At 36.6% G+C, this 25,668-nt stretch overlaps 1 long non-coding RNA gene across 1 annotated transcript in view; it reads right to left on the minus strand.

Moving 5' to 3' along the window:
• Positions 1-11,045: 11,045 nt before the first annotated feature.
• LOC140509117 (uncharacterized) overlaps positions 11,046-25,668 on the minus strand; it is a 62,906-nt gene continuing 48,283 nt past the window's right edge. Inside the window, exon 3 of the long non-coding RNA XR_011968581.1 lies at positions 11,046-11,130. This is a non-coding gene — a long non-coding RNA (uncharacterized lncRNA). The remainder of the gene's footprint in view (positions 11,131-25,668) is intronic.

A 25,668-nucleotide genomic window follows, 5' to 3' on the forward strand; every position in this document is an offset into this window, starting at 1 on the left:
CCTGAAACTCATTGAGATTTTTATTCCCTTTCAGAAAATTTTGGAGCAGGGGACAAATAAAGTAAGTTGGTCACACAGCTTCAGAGCATATAGATGACTCAGAAAGGATTTGGTAACCTCTTAGAACTGTGCAGTAATGCTAAGATGAATAAGACCCAGTTCCTGCTGGCAAGGAGCTTTGTAGGAGATATGAACCATGCTTAAAAAACACTAATACTGAGTACAATATGAAAACTGAATAAGAAAGTTACAAAGTACTATAGCTGAGGGTACCACCATCCTTCCAATTTCCTAGGTTCAAAATCAATCAAAATTTTAAAGCAGGAAAGAAGCTTGTGGATCATCTTGCTAAACTCCCTATTTTATAAGTAAGGAAAATGAAATATAAAATGGTTACCCAAGATTACAGAGGCTACATAGATTATAAAGAAAAGATCAGAGAATCAGATTCAGGTCTTCAGAATCTATTTCAAACATTCCTTCCACGAATTCATTATGTTTCTTCTCCTTCGTTCTGCCTTACCCCTCCCCCCAGTAAGTTGCCGAGCCTTGTCCATTCTATTTTAGCATCTCTTGTATCTATTTCTTTCTCTTGACTCACATGGCTGCCATCAAATTGCAGCTTTCGTTATCTTTCACTTGAACTATTGAAAAAGTCTCTTAATTGTTTCCACTGTTTCCCTGCTTCCATTCTTCCTCCACTCTAATTCATCCTTCATATAATTGCAAAAATAATCTTCCTAACACACAGGTTTGGTCATTACTCTTCACCTCAAAGACCTTCCTATTGCCTACAGGAAAAAAATATAAACTCCTCCATCTAACATTAAAAGTACCCACACTGACTCCAGGTTATCTTTCTAAATATTTTATTCTTCTTTCCATGTTCTGTGTTCTGACCAAAACGATCTTCTAGGCCTTCTTGCCACCCAACATTCTATCTCTTACCTCTATGCCTTCTGACACAATGTCTCTCACGCCTAGTATGCATTCCCTCCTTACCTCTGCCATTTAGAACCTTAGCTCTCCTCAAGGTCTATCTTAGCAACTAGATCTTACGTAATCTCTTTCCTATCTACCATTCCTCCCCCAACCCTATTTGTTAGGGCTGTTTATATTATGTTATATTTACTAATTTGTGCATATACTGTATCCCTCTAGGAGAATCTAATCTATTTGAGAACAAACATTCCTGTTTTTATCTTTATATCCCTCATGTCTAATATATGGTCCCTTGCACATAGTAGGCTCTTAATCCATCCACCATTGACAGCTACCTAAAACATCTTCCCCGTACCCCCATCAATTCACACATGACTTTAGTAATTCATATATCTGGAAGTAGTTCCCAGGTAAGCACTAGAGCCCTACTATGATGTGGTTCTTTCTTAAATGTTGCAGCACTACACTTAGACAAAACCTGCAATGAGGGAGCTTTCTATCCTACAAGATTCACATGTATCTGTTCTTTAATAGGAAGGGTAAACAAATAGCCAGTTGAGAAAATATGACCTCCAAATTTTGGTGCTATTCTGTATTATAGAATAACTCTACCTTAAAAGTAAGGTACAGAATAAATCTGCCAAGATAGCCCTCACTTCTAATTCAGCAATCATTTTGATCTTTTTACTAAGAGCCATGTCCAGATCATGTGGTTTGAAATTATTCAGCACGACCATTCAAAATTCTCCAAGTTGGTTCTGCTTTCAGGAGAAAGAAACCACCAATAGATATGTGGGTAGTTAGAGTCTTCTCCCCTTCTTCCCATCTCTACATCACCAGTATTCACAGGTTTCACACCAGTTTTATGATGTGCTTTGCAGTTAATCATCCATTTTCTCCTTCTGTTTGGGTGATCCACAGGCAATTCTGACAATATTTCCATTTTTCCTTCCATTGATATTCTCTATATGGTCTCCCCCATGGTTTTATTTATGAATTTCCACATGGGAATACATCTTCTCATATACAAAATACTATTTTATCAGGTTTTTTTGTCTGATCAGTTTCTTCCAAAGGATATATGCCCTTCCACTAACATCTAGTCAAGCGTCACATCCCACAAAGTCTCAGTCATAAACCTCTATGGAAGTGAATGTTGAAAACTAAAAATAAATAAATTGGAAAAAAATAAATAGATACAAACTTCTAGTTCCCTTCGTTTACTAGTATAATCTTTGCCTTGTTAATAGACATCTACAGATCACATCACAGATACTGTGTCCTATGGACCACAGTTCACTTTTCTGTGTTACACCTGCTACTTCCTTTGGTATTTCACTTAGCAGTTGTACCTGAGCACTTTTCTCCCTCCATCTGTATTTTCAGTTTGAAGCACACCTGACTAGATCCACAAGTCTCTGACGTGATATAGTCTTATTCAGTCCTACTTAGATATATTCCATTCCTAGTCAAGAGCCCATCATTCCTGTATCTTACACTCTGGTCCAGAAATCTAATCCCATTGTCAGATAGCATTATCTTAACAAGCTGTTTATTTATATTTCTTGTTAGGAAACAGGTAAGCATGAGTCTTCTCAGACAACATTGTCCAGTCTATCTGACTCAGGATGAACCTCTACTTTAATTCATATTTTCTTAATTTGCTATAAACAATTTTGGCTATATTTTTCATTTTTATTAGCTATTCATGACTAGTTCATTTTAAGTCATCACTTCTTTTGTTCTTCGAATGAAAATTTTTATTGGCCTGCTACTCTATTTCCTCATAGCCCTGGTGTCCCACCTAAGTGATGTTTTATTAGCATAACTTATAATCATAGACATCCCAGAATAAACTTAAAGTTTTTTCTCTCTATATTTAGCCAACATATGCTCCATGGAATGCTTAAATATATGGTGATTATGTGCAATCTAATTCAATTTGTTATTTTTAATGGAAAAAAGCAATTGAATATGCACACAAAAAAATTTACTGAACAATAGATTGAAAGACGATGTATCATAGTCTACCATGCTATGTACATTAATGTAACAGAAACAGCGGGTGAGGAAAATTGAAGTATGAAATGTGAAATAGCTCTGTATCTTTCCTTAAAGAAAATGCTATTTTTCCAATGGAATTTATTTTTGTAGCCTTCCAAAAACATAAATATGTGCGTGTATTCATCAGCATGAATCAAAGTAAAGAAACATGCAACCTAGGTTTCCAGAGAGTCTCTGCTGTTAATCAGGCCCAAAACTTCTAGTTGTGGCCTTCAAGCTAGCTATATCTTCTCTTTGTATTTGTACTGGAAGATTAGCCTATATTGGGGCATAATATTTATCAGTTTACGTAAGAGGTTATGTTTAAATCTTCATAACAAAGGACAAATGATGAAGAATGTTTCCCACCTCCTGACAAAGAAGGGATGAAACAAATATGAAGAATGAGACACATTTTTGAACATGGCTAACATGGGAATTTGTTTTTGTTCGACTATGCTTGTTTGTTACAAGGATTTGCTGGGGGTAAGGGAGTGGAGGGTTGTCTTTTCAAAGAAGAAGGAAAAGGTGAGATGAAGAAAAATAAATGCCTGATAACTGATAAATAAAATTTAATTTAAGCAAAGAAAAAAGACACTAATATTAAAATCCAAACAAAAGAAGTATTCTCTATTGATGATATGGTTCCCATATATACCATGCTATAGATTATATTGAAAAAATTGAGCAGCACACTAAAATGAAAAAGATGACTTGTTGCAATGGAAAAAGAAAACAACAGTAGATTTGGAGTCAAGTGACCTGGGTTCAAATTCTGATTTTTCTACTTCTTACTCTTGTGACCTTGGAGAGATGACCTAGCTTCTCTAGGTTTTGGTTTTATCCTCTACAAAATGAAGACTTTTGACTATATTCTCTCAAAGATCTTCTCTAGCTCTGATACTATAATTATGATTATAAATATTACAAAGCCTCCTCAGTGCAATTCACAGCAGTGCAAAAGAAATTAGTCTAATCACTCACATTAGAAAAACAAAGCAGAAGAAAAATGCATGTCATTCAGTATAAGATATAAAACTGTACAGGAAGCCCTCTGCTGGGGGGAGAGAGGCAGGAATAAGCATTTGGATAGTGCCTACTATGTGCCACTTTATAAATATTATCTGATTTGATTCTCATAACAAACCTGCAACTGTGAGTGCTATTATTATCCCCATTTTATAGTTGAGGAAACTGAGGCAGAAACTAAGTGACTTGCCCAGAGTCTCACAGATAGTCAGTGTCTGAAGGTAGATTTGATCCCAGGTCTTCCTGACTCCAGGCCCCACACTCTATCCACTATATCATCTAGTTGCCCTGATTGATCAAATCTACTTAATATGATATTACAGACACTTTTCAGGATTGAATACTTAGAGAATACCATGCTAGATGACATTGGGGAAATTGTCTAGTGCTTTCAAAGATTCTAAAGTCCTCATTAATAGAAAAACCTTTCACTTTGACACCAATATTTTGTGTTTTCACAAAAGCCCTACCTTAATGTCTTAATGGAAGTGGTTATTGGAGATTGTGTGCAGACTCTGAAAAGTTCTGCCAAGTTGGAGAGGTGCTTTTAGCACAGACCCAATGATGGACTATTTTTGCTGCCAAGGCACTACATTGATAGGTATGAGCAAATTCTGCCACAAAAACAAACACTGATGGTGGGATTTGGGGCTGTAGCAACCTTCAGAGAAATATGAAATAACCTTCCATCTTGTGAAGCCTCCACTGTTTCCACAGAAATGGCAAAAGGAGATGCAGAAGGTACCAGGAGTGTTCTACTACTTAAATTTTCTACAAATATTAATTTACTATTAATACCCCAATATGAATTTTTATTCCAGTGACCAAAGAATTGACACACTATTAGACCAGCTAACATTCATAGAAGTAAAACCAGATGATATGAAAAGTGTGAAAGTAAACTGTGCAATGACCTATGAGGTCTCATCCAAGAGGAAAATAAGGAAGTTAACATAGAACTATAAGAACATAATTTAGAGATGGTAAAACCTAAGAGGCCATTGAGGCCAAACCCCATACTTTGCATATGTGGAAACTAAGGAACAGGATGCTTAATTGACTTACCTAAAGTTACAAAACTAATAATTGTTGGGTAGAATTTGAATTCAGGCCTTCCTGACTCTGAGTCCAGTGCTCTATTGGTTATGCCATGCAGCCGAAGCAAAATACAATAAGAAACATCGCTGATCTCATTGCTTTGGAATTCTCATGATTAGTATAAACTAACTGTGATGTAGACACTTGTAGTTCATGCACTAACAATAGTTTCATAAGGTGAAAAAAATAAAAAAAAACTCTATTATGCTGTCTATTTCCTGATAGAGACATGATGGATTTATTTGGCAGGAGACATATAGTTTTCACACATAGTTGATTAAGATATTTGTTTTACTTGACTATGTATATTTGTTAAAAGGAATTTGTCTTTCTTTCCTTTTATTTCCAAGGGTAAAGGAGAGGGGGAGGGAGAGAAAATGAATTTCTGTTCATTTCAAAAACAAGCTTTAAAAATTCCAAAAGTAAATCAACTGGAAACTTGATTTTATATGACTTCAATACAAAGGGAGAAAAGTGAGAGCTATATTGGACGATGTGATTACAGGTCAAAAATTGAAATAGACCAAAAGCTTATAGCTTACTTGAATGTATTATGCTGGCATATTATGAATGGTTTCCTCAAGAGAAGAACTCTTGAAGGCATTGAATGTATTGAGCACTGAACAATATAATAAAATATGAAGTTAGCTGTACCTTAATGTGAAAAAGTGACAGATGACTCACATTTCAGTTATTTCAGAATGAGATCTCTGCATATAATCAGATCATTAATACATCAGAATCAATGTCAGGGTTAGTTAGGTGGTAGAATGGATGGAACACCAACCCTGGAGTCAGGAGATCCTGAGTTCAAATTTGACCACAGACACATGACATTTACTATAAGTGTGATGCTGGGCAAGTCACTTAACTCCAATTGCCTCCAAAAAAAAAGGAATGTCAAAGATGAATATGAGTTTTCTTTTGGATTACAACAATTCTTAATCTATTGAAATTACATTTCAATAGATACTGAATGGATATGAAGCATTGATTATCACAATTTCTTGTGTTCAACTGAGTTCAATCAATGCCAACTAGTTATAATAATAAATCTGAAAAATCCTAGTCACCACTTCAGCCATCAAGAACTGGATATTTTTGCCAAATAAGGAGAAATTACAGGTGAGGGTGACACTGGTTTTGAATATAACTCATTCCCCCCAAAAAAGACCAAACCATTATAGGAGATTCCAGCTAACATTGCCTCAGAAAATTGCTTAAAAAGAAATCTAGGAGAACTAAGTCCAAAGAGAGATTCATATAAAACCCAACTGAACCAGATCATTGGTAGATAAAAGTAGAAGGCCAATAAATAAATGTGAGAAGAAATAACTCTGCTAACATCTATTTTCATCAGCAGTAATAAGAGAAGCAGGAGATTCTCTAGCTACCTACCTCCTCAGAACCTGATTTATGTACTCCAAGTACTTTCCACTTTCTACTCATATTCTTGTATAGATCCTGGACCCATTGGCTTCTCTGAGAGTTTCTCTTTTCCTACAGGCATAGAACTGTGCCAAATCTGTGGAATTTTATAAGGTGAAATTTTCTTTCCATTCCAACTTAGTTTTTACCTCCTTAATGTATACTTCCCTATCACTAATATTCTTCTTCCTCAGACCTCATACAGCACTTTTACACTTTTCTAATTGACAGGAACCCACGCAGAAACACACAAATGTTGTACAATTTTCACTGATGCCATCAAGTCTTTGGGTTCATTGGTTTCTCCCCAAGTATTTTTATATTCTTACACAGACAACTCACGTTCAGAATAGAAGTGATAACGTATTTACATCTGCCAGATCTTGGTTATCACAGCTTCTAAAAAGCTGTTATCATATTATGGTGATTGTCACTGGAATCTGAGACCTGCAAACTTTCCACCTCTATATGTGTCAGGCTGTTTGCCCCCTAACTATACCCAGAATCCTCTCCTAAAGAGTTCCAATCAGATGGCAGAATGAGCTCAGTTCTTCAGTACCCGAATACAAATAGAAATGCTAGTAAATAAAAGCTATCTTTTTTTCTTTGTTAACACGTATTTCATTTCTTCTGACCACTCTTTTCATCCTTCTGGCCAAGTCATGTTTTCCCTCAGGATCTCTACCTGAGGGTCACTCTCTTCTTCTGGGTTTCACCTCTTCAGCTTCTCTTAACACACAACATTTCTTCATTGTGTTCAGTATTTCCTTATATTGACTGATATTTTCAGTTTCAGTTCTTGGTTTCAGATATAGTCACTTCTGGCTTTCTTGAATGAGTTGAGTAGGTCTTATTTGGACTTGTCTGCTGGGTAGTCTGAATGTGGCTGCAGACATTGCTGTCAATTCCAATGAGATGGCTAGTATTGGGGCTCACATCGTGCCTCAATCCCTGACTTCTGTCTCAGTCTCCTAATGGTCCACTATGGTTTCTGGCTTTACTCAGCCTCTATCTTATTTTTGTATGATTCTCAGTTGAGATCTGGTTCCTTCTCTTGCTGTGGCCCTGGTAGGCTCTAATGATATACTGGAGACCATGTTGCTCTCAGGCATCCTGAATAGTCCCCTTGAAGGAAATGTCAAGGGCCTGAGCTGGCCCTCTATTCTGCTATGCTTCCTACTCCTCTGGGGAATGCACAGTCAGGCCTGGTCTTCTTAGGAGGATGTGTGGGCACTGGTTCTATCCCTATTTCTTTTCTTACAAGTGAAGACCTGGCTGTAGCTCCATTTGTAGGGGCTCATGATGAAGATCCTCCTAATGAAGATCTTTCCCCAACCCACCCACAATTCCCTGCTTCCAGCCAGTTGATGGCTTCCCTTATATGACTTCCCTCCTCAGTGTTGTTGGCTTTCAGATCCTTAATATGAGTTCGCTACCTTCCCTAGCTTGAACCTTCTTCCTGCCTTCAACAGGTTCCACATTTACTTCTACTTGCATTGACTTTCAAGGTAAAATTTTTCTACCTATTCCCACAAAATTCTTACCACCTTTTTGTGTAGTTCTACATAAAATAGGGAAACTTCTTCCATTTCTTTTCTATTTTCTCCATCATTGATCTTTCTGGAGGAGACAAAATCAGATCAACACCCAGCTTAGGGAGATTCAGGGAACTATAACCATCTAACATAGGACACAGGGCAAGGCTGCAGCCAAGCCTAGTGTAGAATGATTGTAATGGTAATTTAAATGGGAAGATCTTTCCCATTCATTAATAGGCTCATGTAACCTGCTTGGGTCATATGGAAGTCTGAGTCACATGAGCCAGAATCACATGGAGCTTGTAGTGGGAGGAGTTTGCTGAATGGGTGGAATAGGAAAAGGCTGAGCTAGAGCAGAGCTGAGAGGAAACTGGTCAGAGTCTAGTCAGAGCTAGGAAGGATACAGGCAAGCAGGCAGCTAGCTAGCATGAGTGAAAGAGCTTGTTTGTGATTTTATTTAAGGGAGCCTGCTTGTGTTGTTTAGTGGAGCTGGTTTGTGGGAAGCCTAGCAGGGGGAAGGTTTGGGGATGGTGTTGTCCTCTGTATTGTTACTGTGTATAGATTTTTGTTGCTATGGTGGATTTGGCTTTCTTGTATCTGAATAAGTGTTTTGGTTCTGTCTCCTATGTGGAGAGTCTGCAGCATTTCATGATTCAGAATTGTGTGGCTGCCATAGGCCATTCATAGGCACTATGACTATCATGTTGGCACTACAAATGGCTACAGGAATGGGATCACAAAGTATCATACCTCCATTTGAAGACAGAAAGGCAGAGGAGACAGAGGAAAAAATCGATGTCCCAGGGGTGGGAAGATTTGCTTTTTTCCTCCCTAGCAAGAAAACGGGTTAAAGGCACAGGGCTTTGTGAAAACTGGGAACCAAGGCTACAGAAGGAAGAACCCAGAGTCTTAGAAAGATGTTTGTAGGGAATATCAATACAGCAAGGGAAAGAAATGGCAGGGGTGTGTAGGAGAGGTTGGGACTTGGTAACAAGTTATCAAACTACATGTAAAATGAGAGATAAACTGCTGGAGGAGAAGGCTCAGATGGAAGGGAAGCTGGCTGGTTTTTGCAGCATTCAAACTCTCCTTTAGAAGAGCAAGTTGGAGGATCTCAAGTGGTAGGGAAAGCTGTTGGTAGTTTAGCTCACCAAAAGAAGCAAAAAAGTAACAATAGAAAGAAAGCATGGAAGGCTTCTCAGGCAGAAGCACAACAGGAGAATCAAAGGGGCCACACAGTGTTTGGAGAGGTAACTGAGAATTTTACTCAGCAGGAGTCACAGATATTTTGAGTCAGTTCACCCAAAGGATGGGAGAATCACTGATATCTTGGATGGTGAGAACTGACCTAAGGGCACCATCCATAGCAGGCGATAAGGCCAAATCAGTGCCCAGATCCAATATAGTTTGACCTAAGGGCCCCATACAAGGTAGGAGACAGTCACACAACAATGGCCAGCATAGGATAACACATTGACCCAAGCCTTTGTATAAGAAGTGGCTAAATCTATGTGACATGGGGTCCCCAAGCACAGCATGAGACAAGGCCAGACCACCATCAGGGAAGTCTGTGACAAATTTAGCATCTAGGCTATCCAGGCCCAAACAATAACACACAAATAAGCCAGACAATTCCTACAGAACATGTGGCTATCCTGAACCACAAAACTTAGGATCAAGCACAGCCTATCCACATCATGAGGGAGTTCAGGAATGAACTTTGATTCAAACAAAAAGCAATTCAGAAACAGAGGTTGGAGATGTGAGTCAAGAGAAGAAAATCAGAAACACAAAAAGAAATGTCTTGGCCTGAAAGAAGTCCAAGGGGTAAACCCAGAAGAAGAAAGTAACACCACACTAAGTCCAAATACAACTTCAGAAAACATAATGTCCTTGTCACAAGAATTTCTGGAAGAAATGAAACATGAGATCTAATGGAATATCTAGGAAGAAAAATGTGGCGAAAGAATAATACCTTAGAACATAAGGTGCCAAACTTAACTCAAGAATTGAACTCCAAAATTGAACTCCAAAAGAAAACAACTATTCCATGAGACAAAAAGTTAAAACAAAATCAAAAGATTGAATAAATAAGACAAAATACAAGCCATACTCTATCAAAAGCAAATGATTTGGAAATTAGCTCAAGGAGGAATAACCTAATAATAATCAGATTGTCTGAAAAATATAAAAATATAGATACACTATTTCAAGAAATCATAAATGAAAATTTCACAAATCTCTGAGAACAAGATGACAAAATGAAAACTGAAAGAATCCACAAGTAACCTCCTAAAAGAAAACCAAAAATGAAAATTCTCAGTAACATAACCAGAATCCAGAATTTCCAAGTCAAAGAAAAAATACTGCAAGCAGCCACAAAGAAATTGTTCAAATGTCAAGGAGCCACAATCAGGACCCCGTGAGAGTTAGCAGCTACCACAACAAAGGAAAGGAAACCATACAATCAGTCTTTCAAAAGGCAAAATATAGAAGCTCATAACCAAGAATAACCTATCAGACATAACTGAGCATAATCCTACAAGGAGAGAAATTGGCCTTTGATGGAACAAACTTAAAATTCCTGATGAAAGGCCAGAGATCTTTTGAATTAGAAATTCAGGAGAAAAGAGATAAAAAAAGAGTGGAACTACACACAAACTCATATAGATACACCAATATACCAGAGAACTTATTTTCTAGGCTACAGCAGAAGTGGCCAAAGATTATGCATGCTTGGCTGCAGATAATCATGCATCAAAAGAGTTTTGACAAAGTACAGGTACTGATACCTAAGTATAAAGAAAAAAAAGTGAATATAGCCCATAGACAAGTCTAATACAAATCCTTCAAGGCCACTAGGCTCTAAAGTGTGGTACCTGTACCCCAGGGTGTGAACAAGATGATATAATGAGACATCTGAAGAAACTTCTAGACATTTTATTCATATTTATATTATTTTAAAAATTTAAATTTTATTGATAAGCAATATACAAGTTGAAATTGTTATTCTCACTCCATCGGTACGTCAGATGGTTACATGTCACATATCCTGAAAGAAGAGGGAGAGGTGACAGAGAAGTTTCATTTTTATTCACTTTAACATGAATAATGACGTATTACAATTTTACTTGCCTGGTTAAGTGGTTTTATAGATTACATTAACTGTTAACTAGACTAAATATTATAAAACATACAAGTGGCTTGAAAATGTTACTGCAAAAACTCACACACTAAAGACATTACTAATAATGTCAGCAAAAGCAAACAAGAGGAAAATGACAGAGAGGACTCTTGCCACACTATGTACAAGTTCCTCATCCATCATATGATGAGGGAAATTAATGATCACAAAAGTTAACCAAAACATTTTGGAATAATCAAGATAATTTGAACTGTAGGTTTTTCTCTACTGTCTTTAAAGATGAAACAATTGTAAATTGTTGATTGTGCCTTGTTAAGTAGTATACAACTATCATGATTAAGGAGACATTTAAAAGCTAACCTTTCATTGCCAAAGAATTTATGTCTCCTATAAAAACTCTCATATCTTCACATCTAAAAATGTTATCAGTAGAATTTTTCTAATCTGTTTAAATATCTTTCAAATAAGAGTTTCAGGAGGATATGAGCACAATTGTTAAAAATATAAAAATGCAACACCTTCTAATTAGTTTGAAAGAATAGCCAATTGACATCAGGAGAAAATGGAAATTTACTAACTGAATTTCAACCAAAAGAAAAATTTGTATGGGAATAATGAATGAATATAATTATTTAGTGATACTAGCTATACTTACTGGCAAAACTGGAATTTGAGCCTAGGTCCTCTGACTGAAAAACTACTGTTCTTTCTGCTACATCATGCTGTTTCCTACAAAATATATTGAACCTAAAGAGCTATGCTCAGCTAGTTGACTATCATCAGGTAACAGACTATAGCTTCAACTGACAGTTATACTTTAGTAAAGCAGTCTACATTTTTTTTTTATTGTTTACCCCATCAGGAAAAAAAAGTTCCAGTAATTATTGACAGAATATATTTACTCATTTATAAATTAAATCCATATACTACCATAGCAATGTATTAGGTACATAATAAAACATGCAAAAAAATAGCAATTTTTAAAAGAGTGAGACAAAGATTAAACAATATTTTTAAAATTTATTTTATTTCTCTTACCAAAATTATCAGTAATATTTTTAGTGAGAGCAGTGTGATTGAATAGACTTTATTGCGGGATTGTTTTTTTGTTTGTTTGTTTGTTTTTTAACGTGGGCCAAGGTTTTGTGATACAGAGATCTGGACTCATTTTAAGGTCATTGTGTTTTGATACTTAGTTTTAATTATTTTCATGGTTGAAAATAGATACCTTACGATGATATGCACAGTTGCCAATGGAAGAAGTGTACCATTGGCTGAATTTCTATTGTATACATGGGAGATCTGTTATTGAAAGAATATCTTAGAAGCTGTATTTTGTTCAAATGTTCTTTTGTAATCAATAAACTATAAATACAAAAAGGAAAAAAATCACTGATCTTTCTGAGGTCATTTTCAGATATTTGCTGGGGTCTATATGGCAGATCTCAGTTTCTCTATATTTTTTCACATTACCATCTTAATCAGAAGTCATAAGTACTACCTTTTGTCAGGAATTTTTTTTGGGTGGGCAGGGGTTATTAATGTCAACATGTTTTCCTTCTCTGTATGTTTAGCTTTCTCATTTCCAAGTACTGTGCTATCTCCACATACTCAGTATAAATGTTTAACTTGGTCATGGTGAATATATATGTAGTCTCTTTGCTAAGATTTTATTTTTAAAGTCTCTATCAATATCCGTTAATGAGATTGGTATTATCTTTCTCTGACTTATCTCTCCCTAGTTTGAGTATCAAGACCAAAACCGCCTATAAAAATACTTTTTTCTTAATTATTCAACAGTTTTATATGTTTGAAAATTTACATAATTCATTTATAAATACATATGAACTTGCTTTTTTTTTCCTTTGGTAGGTCATAATTCCTTCTGAATTGAGATGTTTCAGATAACAATTATGTTTTTTAATTTGAGTATTTTTCATTTTTCTCAATAATCACCTATTTCATTTAAGTTCTTCCTTTTGCTAACATATACTTGTATGTAGTAGGTTCTAGTTATTCCTTTTATTTTCTCTCAAGTGACTTCCTCTTTTTCATTTTTTATTTAAGTCATTTGATTTTCTTTTTCTTTTATCAATTTAGCTAATGATTGTTAATCATTTTTAAATAGTTTTTGACTTTACTTGTCTTTTTGTAATGTTTTTGGTTTCAGGTAACGTCCAGATATTTTTTTAGGTCAGTGGCTTGCTAATATTCCTCCCTCATATTGTACTTCTGCAGCTTGAACTCAAGTATCACACTTGACCTTCATCTCTATCAAATGCCATTTTAACTACAGGAAAGTAACAGAGGAAATTGCCACAGTTCTTTTTCATTAAGAGATCATCTCAAATTCTCTACAACAATGTCTCATCCTAGGAATGATACTAAGACGTGAGTTTAATCTGACATCTAGATTGATTCACTAACATCACAACATTGAGGTTGCTAGCCTGTAACAGTTTATTTTCCCACATTCACAGAAGAGAGGACTCTTGCATGAGAGGGCTGGCCCCATCTATGAAGTTTTAGTTCTTCCTTCTTTTCTGCATTTCCACATGTTCTTGCTATCGCCACTACTTAACAACTATCTTTGCATTTGTCTTTGCTATGTGGGAGTGGATTGTACTGACTTCTACAATCCTGCTGATTTTTTCTTTTTTTTTTTTGGCTGCCATGGCAACCACCTGTGCTGTTTGTACTTCTGTGGTAGGTGTGGCTTTTATCACCTGTAAGCAATCTGTCACACATCTGCATGTCTGTTGAAGGGATGACTTTTACTCCTCAACCAAATCTCTGTGAATCAAGCAGTCAGGAAATGTGAAACCAGAGTATCTCTGTTGGACTGAGACTAGCAATATGATTCTGGGAGATGCTTGTGTTCATATCTGGGGGTGTTTTCTAAGTATAGCCCTCAGCTTCTGTAAGAGTGCTGAGCTACATCTGTTGGGATCCTTGGGGGAAACTGGTGCCCATTCATTGAGGTATACAGTCTATACTAGGGGAATACTTAACCTGGGGTCTATGAACTGATTTCTTTTGTTGAAAAAATATTTTAATAACTGTATTTCAGTATAATTGGTTTCCTTTGCAATTATATGTATTTGATTTTAAACATTTAAAAGCATTGTTCTTAGAAGGGGTCTAGAGACTTCACCAGACTGCCAAAGAGGATTATGGAACAAAAAAAATTGTTAAGAATCACTGGTTTAGAGAATTTCCTCTGATTTCTGCATGGCCTGGTTGAACCGCATAAAGGAGAATATTAAAAAAAAAAACAAAACACACACAAACAGTAACTTGAGCCTTTTGTGCCTCTGGCACCTAGACATAGAAGCTAAATACTTAGTGCCTCTGACACAGCATTTTTTTACCTGATTATAAACTTTTTACTACTCTTTAATTATTTTCTGTGTGTTTCTTTTATAATACCAAATAGATTACAAACTCCTTGAGGAAAAGTGATTATATCTTATAAGTATAGCACTCCCTAACCATGTATACACACACACACACACACACACACACACACACACACACACACACACACACACACACACACACACATACACGCACTCATACCAGTGCTCCAAAAAGAGGATAGTTAATAGACTTGTCATTTCATTGGTGCAAGGAGGTACCAGTGGGGAACTTCCTATACCAATGCAGGTAGGCACCTTCTCTGCAACTTAAAGTCTTTAATTGTCTAGAGTCATGAGAGGTTAAATGACTTTCTCAGGGTCACACATTCACTACACCATGTTCTGTGTGCGTGTGTGTGTGTATATGTGTATATGCACATTTATGGATATGTATACATTTACTATATATGTATATGTGGGTGTGTTTGCTGGCTATTTTGATTAATTGAATTTTCATTAATGTATGCATAGTTTACCTTATCATGGAGTAGACAGCTTCCAACTTGGTGCAATTTGAGGGGATCCAATGATCCCAACTGTCCCATAATGTCTCTCCTATTGTCCTACTGTGGTTCTTTCCTCCTTTTCTATTAGGCCAAAAATTCCTACCATTAGAACTTCTAATGATTTAGATAATGAGGAAATTATGTCCAGAAAATTACTGCTAAAATGTACATTTATCATCTTGGGTTCACCCTCTATCCTTATTCTTTTTAAAGATGATACCAGACAGGTAAATTTCAAAGAATGTGACAGGGTACATTATGAAGACGCTGTACCAGGAGAAGAGGACAAAAGAGAATGGAAGCCTTGGGTAGGTTTCCAGGAGATCCACCAGAGACAAATGACCTATTTCATGATTTTCCCTGAAGTTTACCCCTTTCTGTATTTCTTGCATAACATTCTTCACCCTGTTCACTGAATACCTGATGATTTATGGGCATCTTTAATGAGTATCCTCATGAGATTTGATCAGAAGTGATGACACATTCATGGAATAAAGGAATTTGGCAGAGCAGGGAAAGATAGCTCTCATGCCCTGAGGATGAGTCTATGACCCACTTTTTCATCCTTTTAATAAATATTATTGAGCACCTACTTTATGTAAGGCACTATGGATGGTATAAGAATGAAATACGGTTTTTGCGCTTTAGAGACTTGATATTACAAACTTGACAGGACTCTTATGGGGTGACTTAGGATCATAGGTTAGAAATGTCTGAATCCTACACTTTATTTTACAGACAAGGTCTGGGGCACAAAATACTCAAGTGATTTGCCCAGCAGCACACAGATATTGTGTCTAAGGTACTTTTTGAACACAGGTTTTTCTGACTCCAAGTTCATTGCCCTATCCATTATACTATACTGACTTGAAGGACACTAGATGACCAGACAGAAGTGGGATATTTCTGAAAGCTCAAAAATCCTAGAAATACATCCTGAAAGGGAGTCTGCAGGGGTAGAATACTTGAGTTAGGATGCCTCATAAAAAAGAGTCAGAATAAAAATTGGAGTCTATGCTGAAAACATAATTTAGTTAAATGTCAGCAAAAATTTTTAAAAACTCTCACATGTTATTCCAGTGACAAGTTGTAGAGATGTATACTAAACCTTAGCTCATTTAGTATGTATGTATTCAGAACTATTTGAAAGACTAGACCCAAAGAGTACCAATAACCATTTATAGATAGCTGGCAGGAGGGAGCAGTGCAAAAATCTGTCCTTAGCACTATATTGTTTAACAGTTTTTATGAATGACTAATAATAGCATGGATAGCATGCCTGTTCAATTCCCAGATGGACAAAGTTCATTGATTACAGAAATGGTGTCAGACTCAAATAGAATTGGGGACCACTAACCTGTGCATAAAGATCCCTATGAGCCACATATTGACTTAGAAAACCACTTATTGATATTATCTATATTTTATTGAATTTTTTATTTATTTTGCTAAATATTCTCCTATTTCATTTTAATCTGATTGCAGTTGCACTAGGAAGTGTCATGGGCTGTGGGCAAGCTCATGCTTGACACTTCCAGTAGAGTCAGATTCCAAAAATTCTTGGTACATAGTAAATGCCTTATAAAATGCTTCCCCTTTTCCTCCCTTTGCTGTTAGAATATAAGAAGGTGCTGTGGACACAGTTCCTGGCACAAAGTAAGTGCTTGCTAAATATTTGTTGACTGACTGAAAATTCTGAGTATGATAGTTTACAAAGGAAACAGATCACCTAAACAGTATCTCTAGTAACTCTTAACCATTTTTGTTATGGACCCCTTTTGCAGTCTGATGAAACCTAGGAACTCTTCGCAGAATAATATTTTTAAATACATTAAATAAGATACGTAGGATTACAAAAGAAAACAACTATATTGAAATAGTTATCATTTTTTTAATTCAAGGATGTTGGGTCAAGAATGTCTCATCAAGAGGAAAAGTTTTGAGATCATGCTATATAATTAGACAAAGGAACTTGGGTTGTTTATCCTACAGATGAGAAGTTTAAGGAGTACATGGTAGTCAGGTAGTAGTCATTAAGTATTCCAAAAGAACTAACATGTAGAGTCAATGTTTCAGTTAGGATCAAGCAGACTGACTTAGAATCACGAAGAACTGAGCTCAAATATGGCTTTAAACTCTTTTTTTAAGTATTAGTGATGTGTTTCGTTTTTACATTAAACACATTTATAGATGATTCCCACTTTGCAGAGGGCTATTTTAACAAAGAAGCTAAGTAAAATTAATACTACGGTGACCTCATCTGAAAGACAACTCAGTAGTTCATATCCATAGCACTCTCCTCGTCTCTCCTTAAATAATAATAATAGAAATCTATTTTCTGTCCTTCTCTACCTCTACACCCAGGGAAGGAGAAGACAAAAGGATAGGGAAGGGGAGGGGAGGAAAAGAAAAAGAAGAAAAGACAAGGAAAGATTAAATTTCTTGTAACAAATTAGTGAAGGAAAACAAATTTTTTCAGTGGTTGTAAACAAAATGAGGGTTGTTGTGATGATTAAATGAGATAATATATGTAAAGTCTTTGGGACCTTAAAGTACTATGTGACTTTCAGTTGCTATGATTATTAGTGTGTGGAAGTGGAATTTTACTTCTAGAAAGAGGAAGTATAAGTTTTTTTGGTTTTGTTCTTTTAAAGGGAAGATTTAGACAATGGAATTTTTTTTAAAAAACTTCCAAATAATTAGTTATCTAGAACTAGAATGAACTGCTGAAGGAATGTTGTTTTTGTCCTTCCTACTCAAGCAGAATCAATGTCATCATGGGATGATATCTTGACTTGCCATGGAATTTGATTTAAGGGAGAAAAAGTTGTACAAAGTCATTAACCTCGCTCTTGCCTCCAGAGTCATCAAAGTCCAATGGCAGACAAAAATCGAGATGATTGGTGATGGCCTAGGAGGGTATATGTGGCTGATGAATAATCCCTACTAGAAGTCTTTAAGCTAAGGCCAGATGACTACTTGGCTGTGATTTTTTAGAGCAGATTCCTGCTAAAGTGGGGATTGGGCTGGATAATCCCTGAGGTTCCTTGAAAATCTTATATTCTAGTAGCTTGTGATCATCATCTGGAATAAGTAATGCACTAAGGTTCTTCTCAGTTTCCCTGGTTTCTTAAAAGTGACACTGATTTGATGCACACTTTACTAAAACTTGGTCTACCAAGAGAGGAAGACTTCAGGAATGGACCCAATGACTAACTCTGCATTATCCATGGACCAGCGTCCTTAGCTAAATTCATGGAAGTTGGCCATCAAATGGTAAAACAATGTTTTTTTCAGACATAGCAACTCAAAGATACCATCTGCCCATATATGGAGGAGTTAATATTTTATCAGTGGAAGGAATGCTCACACCAATGAAATAATAAATTCTTGAACTATAAATAGTAATCACAATAGGAAATAATATTCATATTTTTCCACATTCAGCATTTTTGCCAGCAAAACCTTTTCACTTCTATTTTAATTGATATTTTATTATATTTTCTAGGGAAATGATAGATATTACATTTTTATTGAACATAATTGTAGATTTCAATATTGAAATGCACAAGAATTTTGCATTTTCAGATTCCCCATTCTCCATTTTAAATATTCACTACACTAACCTATGCAAAATAATGGAGAATATTCTGTTTTTTAAAAAAATGACAGCACTAGGGAAGGGATAAAGAGGGAAAGCATTTATATAGGGCTTACTGTGTACCAGGCACTATGCTAAGTAGTTTTATAAATATTATCTTTATCCTCACAACAATGTCAGAAGGAAGATTCTATTATGACCCCCATTGTATAGTTGAGGAAACTGAGGGAAAAAGAGGGTAAGAGACTTACTCGGAGTTACACAGTTAAGAAGTGTCTCAGGCAGGATTTGATCACAGGTATTCCTAACTCCAGGTGCAGAAATCTATTCACTGTGCCACCAGCTGCCTTGAATAATAATGGGGGTGGGAGAAGCATGGGAAATGACTAATTGCTTTCTACTAAAAAATTTTGTTTCTGCTTATTTGATCCCTTGACAAGATAGATTGGAGGTAAGGAGCAGCTGCCTAAAGTAGGTAAGAAGCATCATTAGCTGCCCTCTTCAAAGCTGTGATTGTCTGCCTGAAATTCCTCTCAATGCATATGACTACCCCCCTGAGAGATTCAAGCCTATTTTGTTATCCCCCAGAATTGTTCGAAGCAATTTTGGGGCCTAGAGCAAGTACAGAAAAATAAAAATACAACTGGAACAAGCGTCATGAAATGTGTCTGGATGCCACGAGCTGGGGTTGGGGGAAGAGGTGGACCAGAGAGGAACTTTCTTAGAGTATAGGCCAGAAGAGGAGAAGGATGAATAAGAATAAGCATCTGATAAATTCCTATTTTAGCTAATCATAGCTGTTAATTAGGTGCTAAATGCTGTTCTTTCTAAGATGCTGAAGGACTGTAAGTATTGTCAGCACTTATAAAATCCACCTTTCTGGGACAAAGTGCCTGTTGCCTCACCCTAGTTAAACTCATACTTCAGTGCCATTTATATTATCCAGATCAATACCTAGCTAAGATTAGTACTGGTGATAAGAAGTTTTGATTAAAAGTAAGGTCTTTAGTAGGAAAAAGAAAAGAGGTAAAAGGGAAAAAATTCTTCCATGTGAATAGCTGTCTCTATCCTTTTTCATTCTACATCTTTATTATGGAAATTCACAAATGGATCTGAATCCCTATCTCTGTGAATGCAAGGGCTTTTTATATGTAAAAAGAGGAAAGAATATTTTCGAGCTATCAAGTACTGGTCTATTATTTTTTTTGCATTTTTTAGACAATGAAGGTTAAGTGACTTGTCCAGGGTCACATAACCAGTAAGTTTCTGAGGCTGGATTTGAACTCAGATTCCCCTGATTCCAAAGAGAATGCTTTGTCCATTATACTACCTAGCTGCTCCTTTGTCTATTATTTTCTTAGAAACTACAACTTCAGGAGTTGCTAGCCACCTGGCAAGTGCTCATCAGCTCCTGCTAATTCTTTTTTCTAAAAAAGAATACAGCTTCCTGGACAGCATGAATAAACTGTAGTCTTTGAGTTGTCTTATGGCCAGTACCCCATTTGACAAGGAAGAAATACTGTTTCCTGACCCTGACTGACTGTTTAGCTACCATTATTGCTGATTTTAATGTAAATAAACACAGTATATCTGGATACATAGCAAGTGCTCAATAAATATATGTGAGGTTGAGTTTACTTGGCCAGTTAAAAACTTTATTTTCTCACTCAAACTCTCTCGCTATTTTGTGGAGAGATACAGTGGAAAGGATACTAGATTTAGCACCAGAGAAACCTTTTTTAAACTCATCTCTACTGCGCACTGCCTATGTAAACTTAGTAAAGTTACTTAATTCACCAGAGCCTCCGTTTCTTTATTTGTAAAATGTGGGGAGAGAGGCCTAGCTAATCTCTTAGGTCTTTTCCAGATGTAGATGCTGCGATCATAGTTTGATTTCTTTTTAAGAAATATTTTGCAGATTCTAAGCCTTGTCTTAGTAAGTCTCCTCATTAGAGCTAAATCCTCTCACTCACCAGTCCAGTAATACAAGACCATCAATGTAAACATAGCCGTCAAATGCACTCATTTGTATTTTCATAATCTTGCACCTAAGTATAGCAACAAAGTTATAGTAACAGAAATTTACTGTTTTAAGGTATCACTGAAATGGACAGTTCCTCATGGCATAACCACAAGAGTTGGCTTTTGCAAAATTGTATCATTCTTTTCAATATGTCAACTCCAATCCATTTTACAATCTGTATCAGTGTAGTTTGGTGGTCAATTGTTGAAACTGTAATGGCATAATGTCTCGCCCATTGTCTTCTGGCTTACAGAGAAGCCATCAATTAAAGGAAAATAGTCTGCAAGAACCCTCCAATGTTTCCAGAAATTATAGAATGGTTTGCATCATTAAGTGGCATACTTTGTAGAGAAATAGAAGATATAAAGAAAATTCTTCTGGTAAACAATAGTAACGTGTGTGTGTGTGAGTGTGTGTGTGTGTGTGTATGTGTGTGTGTGTGTGTGCACGTATATCAATAAAGGTGTTCCAGTTATTGTTTTGTGTTTTTTTGCAATAACTCTAAGTGATACGTTAGCCACTTCTACTGCTTTCTCAGATCTTCCATTGGAGTTCATCTACATGAATGGGGTAAAGTGGGGATCAGAGCTGTTTTCCCCAGTGAAGAGAGAGAAAATTTACTTATTCTTTATTGAGACATTCCAAAGAGTCTTTTGATACTCCCCACTCCTCCACAGATGAACAAGTCCACCTTGTGTTTAATTTCATACTTGGTTCTGAGCAAATTCTTTGGAAATTTGTGTTTACATGGGGAAATGGATATACCAAACCAATATGAACACAGGACTTAAGGTTTTCAACTTTCAACAAAAAAAATGAATTCTATAAGTTGCAAGGAGAGCTCATTTTCCAGGTGTCTTTGACTTGGAGTTCTTGCTAATACCATTAAAGAGCCAGGAACCACATGGCTGTATTTCTCATTCACTTAAATTAATTAAAACACCTTTTTTATACATAGGTTCTAACCTCAAGTTCTTTGCACCTGCCTTTGGCAGCCTGTTCCTTGATCTAACTCTAAAAGCAACCAATTTAAGTGACAAAAGATTTGCATACAGTCTTTTCTATGTAATTTGATGTGTATTCAGTTGATATGACAAATTTATCCTTAGGCTCTAGTATCACTTAAGCAGGAAAGCAAACCAAAAAAAGTGTGCATGAAGAAATAATTAATTTGCTCTTTTCCAGAGCAAAAGCAGTACTTTCTGGTAATGGGGTGAGGTGGAATTTTATCAAGAAAAACCTGGACCTCCAGTCCTTGAAGTTAGTACTAGGAAACTAGAGTATTCTTCAGGATCAAGTTAACACGAGAACAGTCATGATCAAAATGGTGTCTAAGAAAAAATCACTAAGCTTGGGAATCTATTTACAGTGGAAGAGCATATTATATTTTTAGACTTTGAGCAGAAGCACTAATTTAGGTCCTATAAGTAGTTTCAGCACATTTTTATGGGGGTACCTTCTGGTTCCTCACTTTGGTTAGAGAGAGACAGAACATCTAGTGTGTTGCTCCACAGTGAGTTAATATATTGGTATGATAACAGAATCCTTGCTGTAGTAATGTGATAGGTTCTTAGAGAGATTGGGAGACACTTTTTGTGACACCTTGGATCTCATTTTGGGTCCTAGAATCAAGCTATTCCACATTGGCTTTTTTTTGTACCACTGGATCCTGATTAGTGTAAATAATAAATTTCATGAAGTTGTTGCATATATTCAAATTTGTTATGTTTGATTCCATAATTATGCAAAGCACGGCTATTGGTTCAAACCAAATGGAAATATGTATTGTGAATTCAAATAAGGAGACCACTTTGGGGCATTCTTTATTCTCATTGATCAGTACTTAGCTGTGTTGTATATACTAGCTCTATGTGTGTGATCATCCTTCATTGACAAAGAAGACCACGCCATCAGAGAAATAATGACATGACTTGCAGTTGACTTTTTTTTTGAGTGAGGGAGGGCTGTGCAGGTCACCAGCCTCACTTCTCCTCCAGAGTATCTGAATCCAGTGACCAGATATTCATCAGGGTGACTGGAGATGACCCAGGATGAGGCGATTGGGGTTAAGTGACTTGCCCAAGGTCACACAGCTAGTGAGTGTCAAGTGTCTGAGGGGAGATTTGAACTCAGGTCCTCCTGACTCCTGCACTGGTGTTCTATCCACTATACCACCTATATACTAGCAAATCACACTGTGAAGGAGGAAGAGGAGAGGAAGAAAAGGAAGAAGGAGGAGGAGGAGAGGAAGGAAGAAGAGAATGAGAAGGACAAGAAGGAGGAACAGAAGGAGAAGGAAAAGGAGGAGAACATATTTATATAGTTTTATGTGTTACCTTATATAGTTCATATAGCACTTTAAGAGTGTCAAAGAGTCTTGGACATGTTATCTCATTTGGTTTTAAATCTAGTTACTTTTAACAAATTTCTTAGACTTCTCATTTGAGTAAAGCAAAACAGGTTAATTGGGGAAAGTGAGGTAATATCAAAGCACAAGCAAACACAGGTAACATGAACTGCAGCAAACACAATCCCCACTCAATCTGCTGTATGGTATTCCTCCTCACTCTCTTCCTTCTCCCTAATATTGGAATCAAACCTTTCCCTATCCCCCAAGCTGCTTTCATGGTATGCAAGAGGAAAGGAGGCATTAACTCATGGGAGTGACTTGGGCAGACAGCAGTAGTTCTAGGGGTATGCTGATCACTCTGCATGCCTCAAACAATTGTGGGACCTTTGGCTGTCCTTCCCATTAGCCCCTTGTCCTGCACTGATTGCTCTGGCTCATCAGGCTGGGAACAACACTCTTCTTGCTTGGCAGCTCTGGCTATTCAAGTACCTCACTAGTATCAGAAAGATTACTACTCTTCCTCTCTAGCTCCAAGGATGAGAATATTGCTTGAGTACACATGCTGTCAGCCAGATTAGTCCCTGCATCCCACTTTTTCTTCTTTCCAGAGTTCTTTTAAAAAAAGAAATCTACTGCTATGTGCATATCCTTTCAGAGTCATCCCCTGGGCAGTATCATCCCAGGAAGGGAAGACAAATTAAGCTATATTTGAGCATAGAGGTACTGGCAAGGTACCAGAATGCCTCATTTAACCTGAAAATATTCTGGATTTTTCACCTGCCTAGAAAGTGGAGGTAATAGTAACCATGGTAAAAAGGGAAAGGAAGATGGTTATTATGTGTGTTCATTAATATATACACATATGTATATATACATACATATACATATATAATATACCTCTGTGAGTATGTATCTGATATAACAAAAAGAATGCCAGGGTAGTAGTTCTTAGAATTGTGCTATAATCTTAGTTCTGCCACTAAAATACATTGTGTGACCTTGGGGAAACTATTTCCTCATCGAATAACATTTTATTAAGTACTCCTTTTAATAAGCTAAGAAGTCACATTATGTAATGGAGAGAAAGCTGAATCAGGGAGATCTCAGTTCAAGTCCTGACTCTGAAATACTAATTATGTGATCATAGGCAAATTGCTTAATCTCTCAGCTCTCCATCTCCCCAATACATTCTAAATGAGTTGATGATCCTTCCCAGTGAATACAGTTCCATTTTAAGAGTGACTCATATTGCTGAAATCACAAGTCTAGACCAATCCTCCTCCCTCTGCCCCTGTCACCCTTGCATAAACTATTGTGTAGGATTCTGGGAAAGATCCAAAGACAATTTTGACATTGCCTCTGTCCTTACCTAGTTTACTATCTAAGAATATACATCTGTAAAGCATGAGTAAAGATGTTTACTTTACTTGGTAAGATTTTTGTGTGATGTATAGAAATCATATAAAAGTTGAGGAATAAGATAAAATGTGTGGGAATAAGGACACCCTGTATTTTGTGGTTGGGAGTATAGAGTGGTATCAATAGATGGATATAGACAACCCAGTGTCAGGGTGAAAGATTATGCATTTTTTCCTTTCTATTCCTACAATGTGTGCCAAAAAGGTCACAAGCATATTATAGACAGGGAAACTTGAGGAAACACACTTTAATAGGCTGGGAGACTTTCTTTCTTTGTACAGATTGAGTACATCTAGACTTCTCTGTAGCGTGGACTTTTTCACTGCCATGAGGAGATAAAGAGGAAGTCAGATGTCAGAAACATGGCAATGCATCCACTCAGGCTGAAATGGGCAGAAAGTTTGCACTTTTATAATGCCAAGAGTGACTGGATGCTGCACCTCAGATTCAACCTTGAGTAACGTTCACCATGGATGGAAGCAGAGGGTGGGAAGGGAGGAGGAGATAAAACTTACCTCTATGGACAAACTCATGACAACAGCTTTTCAGAACTGTAAAATATGATTTTAGGTTTTCCCTTGACATCTCATAGCTCTCTTTGCCATTTCATGCCTTCCCTGAGAGCAGAAGGAAAAAATACATCCTATCTACTCATGTGTTGTCTTTGCCCTGTCACAGCTGGAAGAACAACTAGGATCTGGGAACCTGCTCCAAGGAAATATACAACCCAAGGACCATAGATGAGATAATAATGATAAATAAAATAATAAACAATAGCATTTACATAATGCTTTGTGATTTGCAAAGCTTTTCACAAATTTCTCATTCTTACATTCATTACATTCATACAACAATCCTGGGAGGTTGTGGGTAGCATTATGCTCGTTTTACAGATGAGGGAACTAAGGCAGCTAAAGGTTAAATGCTTTGCCCAGGGTCACACAACTAGTAGATGTCCAAGATCAAATCTGAATTCAGGTCTCTCAAACACCAGGTCCAACGCTCAGTGCATTATACCATCTAGCTACCGCGTACCACAGCAATAACAGCTTGGGGGGGATGAGGCCAGGAGAATGTTTAGGGGACAGTTTCTCTTTGTTTTTGTTTCTGTTTTGTTTTGTTTTTTT

Source organism: Notamacropus eugenii, chromosome 5 (assembly GCF_028372415.1).
Source record: "Notamacropus eugenii isolate mMacEug1 chromosome 5, mMacEug1.pri_v2, whole genome shotgun sequence".
Classification (NCBI taxonomy): domain Eukaryota; kingdom Metazoa; phylum Chordata; class Mammalia; order Diprotodontia; family Macropodidae; genus Notamacropus; species Notamacropus eugenii.